Here is a 6,713-nt window from a genome sequence, read left to right as displayed (position 1 = left end):
CCTTCTTGCTGTGTTATCCCATGGTGAAGGTGAAAGGGCAAGAGAAGGTGACAGAGAGTAAGGAATCAAACTTACAACCTCAAGCCTTTTTATAATCAGCATTAACCCATTCATGAGGGTGGAGCCCTCATGAACTAAACACTTCTCATTAGGCCTCACTTTCCAACATTGCTGCACTAGAGATTAAATTTCTAACACATGCTTTTTTGTTTTGGTTTGGTTTGGTTTGGTTTGGTTTGGTTTGTGAGACAGAGTCTTGCTCTGTCACCCAAGCTAGAGTGCAGTGGTGCAATCGTGGCTCACTGCAACCTCCACCTCCCAGGTTCAAGCAATTCTCATGCCTAGTCCTCTCAAGTAGCTGGGACTACAGTTGTGTGCCACCATGCCCAGCTAATTTTTCATATTCTTGTTACAGATGGGGTTTTGCCATGTTGGCCAGACTGGTCTCGAACTCCTGGCCTCAAGTGATCTGCCCACCTTGGCCTCCCAAAGTGCTGGGATTACAGGCATGAGCCACTGCACCTGGCCTAACACACGCTTTTTGGGGAACACATTCAAACCATAGCAGGCTAAGTCCCCTCCCTGCTATGTCACAGTAGGAGTAGCCTACCTGCTTAGCTGTCTATGCTTTGTTCCCAGAGCTCAAATCCATTTAAAGGATCTTTAGACCCATTTCTTAAGGCATTTTGTGATTTTTCTTCACTTAAGGAAAAATAACATGGTTTCTTGCTGAATATAAATATACCTTGGATAGCCAAGAGTCTCAGGTTAATATCCAATTAAGTGTGAAATCAGCCAGTAGGAGGGTAGTGCTTCTCTCTCCTACAGGACCTACCCACCCCCTCACTGAGTACCTTTGAAGGAACTTCCACAGCACAATTGTAACAATAGCAGGAGTACAAAATGTAGGAGGAAAAAAGGGTAGGTGAGTGCGGGAGAGATAGCTGCTCCCCAGAATAGCAAATGAGTGCTCAGGAGGGTGAAGGCTCCCAAGTCACACTACCAGGACCTGAACTATCATAAAAAGAAGGAACACTTCTCAGACCTCAAAATATAAGCATCCTCCAGGCCTTACTGTTGGCAAATGCACAGAGCAAAGTAGCTGGGCCTGGGTTTTGGCATTAAACTCCCACATGAAAAGAAGAACAACGATGGAGGGAACTGGTCCAGGTATAGGAACAGGTTAGATAGGGTGGTGGGGGCAGGACGGCTAGCAACAGGGCCAAGGGACATGACCTTTTCCAGTCAGGTTATACCATATTGAGGAATTTAAGAATCAAGTTGTGGATAACATTTGGAAGAATCTTTGGTAGAGTTCAATCCACCAGCCCTGAGTGGATAAAGAGAAGATTCCATTCCTGGATAGTAGATAAGGCAGTTGCTATCACTACCACAGTGGCTGCTGTTGCTGCCACTTACTACTACTACTACTACTACTACTACTACTACTACTACTACCTAGTAGTAGTAGTAGTAGTACTAGTACTAGTATTACTGCCACTACTGCCACTACTGGTTAGTATTGAGTACTTATTAAAGGCCAATCATGGTTATTTGGGTGAAGTAAAATACAGACAATAACAAGATTGAATCAGAAAACAAACAAACAACAACAACAAAAAACTCCCAACAAAGAAAATCTCAGGACTTGATGGCTTCACTGCCAAATTCTACCAAATTTATAAAGAAGAGCTAACACCAATTTTCCTGAAACTATCCCCAAAAAAATAGAAAAGAAGAAACTTCTTTCTAGCTCATTTTATAAGGTCAGCATTACACTGATAACAAAATCAGACAAAGATATAACAAAAGCATTAAACTAAGGGCCAATATCCCTGATGAACATTGACATAAAAATCCTAAATGAAATACTAGCAACTGAATCCTACATCACATTAAAAATATTATACACCATGAACAAGTGGGATTTATCCCAGGAATACAAGGGTGATTCAACACACACAAATCAATAAATGTGATACATCACATCAACAGAATGAAGGACAAAATCCATATGATCATTTCAAGAGATGCAGTAAAAGTATGTGATAAAATTCAACATCTCTTCATGATACAAACTCTCAACAAACTAGGCATAGAAGGAACATACCTCAACATAATAAAACATATGACAAACCTTCAGCTAACATCATACTGAATGGGGAAAGGCTGAAAGCCTTCCTCCAAGAACTGAAATTAAACAACGATGCCCACTTTCACCAGTCCTATTCAACATAGTACTGGAAGTCATAGCAATGGCAATCAGGCAAAAGGAAGAAATAAATGACATCCAAATTGGAAAAGAGGAAGTCTAATTGTCCTAATTTGCAGATGACACAATCTTATATTTAGAAAAACTAAAAGACTCCATCAAAGTAAAAAATCTCTTAGAACTGATAGATTCAATAAAGTTACAGGATACAAAATCAACATACAAAAGTCAGCGGTATTTCTATGCACCAATAAAGAAAGAACTGAGGCTAGGCGCAGTGGCTCACGCCTGTAATCCCAGCACCTTGGGAGGCTGAGGAAGGCAGATGGCTTCAGCCTAGGAGTTTGAGACCAGCCTGAGCAACATGGCAAAACCCTGTCTCTACAAAAAATACAAAAAGTTAGCCAGCTGTGGTGGCAAGTGCCTGTAGTCCCAGCTACTTGGTAGGCTGAGGCAGGAAGATTGCTTGAGCCCAGGGAGGTTGAGGCTGCAATGAGCCATGATCACAGTACTGTACTCCAGTCTGGGTGATAGAGTGGGACCCTGTGGAAAGGAAGAAAGCAAGAAAGAGAGAGAGGAAGAAAGGAGGGAAGGAGGAAGGGAAGGGAAGGGAAGGGAGGAAGGAAGGAAGGAAGGAAGGAAGGAAGGAAGGAAGGAAGGAAGGAAGGAAGGAAGGAAGGAAGGAAGGAAGCAGAGAGCAAGAGAGAGAGAGAAAGGAAGAAAAAGAAGAGAAAGAAAGAAGAAAAGAAAGAAACAAAGAAAGAAAAAAGAAAGAAAGAAAAAGAAAGAGAGAAAGAAAGAAAGAAAGAAAGAAAGAAAGAAAGAGAAAGAAAGAAAGAAGAAAAAGGGAATAGCTGAAAGAAAAATCAAGAAGGCACTATTCACAATAATAAAGATATGAAATCACTTAACTGTCCACCAATGAATGAATGGATAAAACGCAGTATATGTACACAATTGAATACTATTTGGCCATAACAAAATGAAATCCTTTCATTTGCAGCAAGGTGGATGGAACTTGAAGTCATTATGTTAAGCCAGACACAGTAAGACAAATATCTCATGCACTCACTCATACATGGGAGCTAAAAAAAAAAGTCGATCTCATGGAGGTAGAAAGTAGAAGGATAGTTACCAAAGGCTGGGAAACATGGTGAGGGAGGGGAGGATGAAGAGTTTGGTTAATGGGTACTAATACGTGCTAGATAGAAGGAACAAGTTCTAATGTTTGATAGTAGAGTAGGGTGAGTAGTTAACGATGTATTTTCAAATAACTAAAAGTGAGGACTTGAAGTGTTCTCAACACATCAAAATGATAAATGCTCAAGGTGATGGATATCTCAAATACCCTGAATTCATCATTATACATTTTATGCATGTAACAAAATATCACATGTACCTCAAAATATGTAAAAAAAAAAATTATATATCAATACACATAGAATAACCAACACTTATGTTTGAATTTTACACCAATATTAAAAACTATTAGGAAGATCCCATATATCATGGGAAGCCCCCAAGTGAAAATACTGGTCTAAAGAGAGCATTCCTGGGGCCACCTTGCTTGCACTGATGGTCTCCTTTTCTTCCAGCCTCTGAGAAAAAGTCTGTCACCTTCACTTTGCATTCCATTAGCCTTATAAAACCCAGCTAATCTATAAATTTAAAATAATCCTTCAGTAGGCTCAGCAGTGATTTGTGCTGCCAGAATGCCAGGACCCCAAGGGCAAGTTTGGAGGATTAAAGGGCTTCAATCTGTTCTGTAGGAGAATTTCCCCAGGTTGGTGGATTAAGACTTTCCCAGGTGATTAGGTAAGGAAATGGTCTGGATTTGAATCCTGTATTTCTTATTTCCTGACTACAAGTACTTGGACAAATATTGTAACATCCCATGTCTTCTCACCTACAAAATGGGACTGATACCAGTGTCTACCTCATAGGAATGTTACTAAAATGGAACAAATTCAGTGAACCCATGAAAAGCACTTAGAAATACATCTATCCTGTAGCAGATACCATGTGTTAGTTGTAATGGCCAAGAGATACATCAATGGGAAGCACACTTCTCATGTTGGGCCTTTGGGGAAACTGTTTCTCCCCCTTTCCCCCAGTATCTAGATAGAAGAAGACTAATTAAGTGACTGGTCACCAGCATCAAGGTACTATCTAGGAATACCATCGGCTGCTACAGATCCCCCCCTTGCACTCCTGCTACTACTTCCTTTGATGTGCTGCCAAATTGTCTCTGTGTGGATTTGAGAGATGGGAGAGGTTGAACAACCCTGGGGTTTCTAACCACCCATGTAGGTGACATGTAAATGATTTTATTCTTCCCTAAAATTAAGGTTTCACAACCATGTGTCTTCAGACTGAAACACAGGGCTTCTGTTGGCAGCTACTTCATGCCTGTTGTAAGCAGCTATTATGGCCCCTAAGAAGATTCTATGTCCTACTCCCCATGACTGTGATTACATGGCAAAAAGAATATCGAAGATGTGATTAGTGTTACTATTGACCTTAACATAGGGAGACTATCCTGGATTATTGGGGTGAACCCAATGAAATTACCCCAATGAAGGGGCGAGGCCTTAACAGCAGAAGCAGAAGAGGGGAAGTCAGAAAGATGCAAGAGAAGAGAAAGCAAAAGGACTGAAATGTTGCTGGCTTGAAGATAGAGATGTCTAAGAAATGGGGACTTTAGCTTTCTACTTATGGCTAGCCAATTTTCCCAGCACCTTTTATTAAATAGGGAATCCTTTCCCCATTTCTTGTTTTTGTCAGGTTTGTCAAAGATCAGATGGTTGTAGATGTGTGGCACTATTTCTGAGGACTCCGTTCTGTTCCATTGGTCTATATCTCTGTTTTGGTACCAGTACCATGCTGTTTTGGTTACTGTAGCCTTGTAGTATAGTTTGAAGTCAGGTAGCGTGACGCCTCCGGCTTTGTCCTTTTGACTTAGGATTGTCTTGGCAATGAGGGCTCTTTTTTGGTTCCATATGAACTTTAAAGCAGTTTTTTCCAATTCTGTGAAGAAACTCATTGGTAGCTTGATGGGGATGGCATTGAATCTATAAATTACCTTGGGCAGTATGGCCATTTTCACGATATTGATTCTTCCTATCCATGAGCATGGTATGTTCTTCCATTTGTTTGTGTCCTCTTTGATTTCACTGAGCAGTGGTTTGTAGTTCTCCTTGAAGAGGTCCTTTACATCCCTTGTAAGTTGGATTCCTAGGTATTTTATTCTCTTTGAAGCAATTGTGAATGGAAGTTCATTCCTGATTTGGCTCTCTGCTTGTCTGTTACTGGTGTATAAGAATGCTTGTGATTTTTGCACATTCATTTTGTATCCTGAGACTTTGCTGAAGTTGCTTATCAGCTTAAGAAGATTTTGGGCTGAGACGATGGGGTTTTCTAAATATACAATCATGTCATCTGCAAACAGGGACAATTTGACTTCTTCTTTTCCTAACTGAATACCCTTGATTTCTTTCTCTTGCCTGATTGCCCTAGCCAGAACTTCCAACACTATGTTGAATAGGAGTGGTGAGAGAGGGCATCCCTGTCTTGTGCCAGTTTTCAAAGGGAATTTTTCCAGTTTTTGCCCATTCAGTATGATATTAGCTGTGGGTTTGTCATAAATAGCTCTTATTATTTATCCTTTCCTTACTCCTTATACGAAGATTAATTCAAGATGGATTAGAGACTTAAATGTTAGACCTAATACCATAAAAACCCTAGAAGAAAATCTAGGTAGTACCATTCAGGACATAGGCATGGGCAAGGACTTCATGTCTAAAACACCAAAAGCAATGGCAGCAAAAGCCAAAATTGACAAATGGGATCTAATTAAACTAAAGAGCTTCTGCACAGCAAAAGAAACTACCATCAGAGTGAACAGGAAACCTACAGAATGGGACAAAATTTTTGCAATCTACTCATCTGACAAAGGGCTAATTTCCAGAATCTACAAAGAACTCAAACAAATATACAAGAAAAAAACAAACAACCCCATCAAAAAGTGGGCAAAGGATATGAACAGACATTTCTCAAAAGAAGACATTCATACAGCCAACAGACACATGAAAAAATGCTCATCATCACTGGCCATCAGAGAAATGCAAATCAATGAGATACCATCTCACACCAGTTAGAATGGCAATCATTAAAAAATCAGGAAACAACAGGTGTTGGAGAGGATGTGGAGAAATAGGAACACTTTTACACTGTTGGTGGGATTGTAAACTAGTTCAACCATTATGGAAAAGAGTATAGCAATTCCTCAAAGATCTAGAACTAGATGTACCATATGACCCAGTCATCCCACTACTGGGTATATACCCAAAGGATTATAAATTATTCTACTACAAAGACACATGCACACGTATGTTTACTGCGGCACTATTCACAATAGCAAAGACTTGAAATCAACCCAAATGTCCATCTGTGACAGACTGGATTAAGAAAATGTGGCACATATACACCATGGAATACTATG

Source organism: Piliocolobus tephrosceles, chromosome 12, assembly GCF_002776525.5.
Source record: "Piliocolobus tephrosceles isolate RC106 chromosome 12, ASM277652v3, whole genome shotgun sequence".
Lineage (NCBI taxonomy): Eukaryota > Metazoa > Chordata > Mammalia > Primates > Cercopithecidae > Piliocolobus > Piliocolobus tephrosceles.
Note: the sequence above shows the minus strand (reverse complement) of the source record.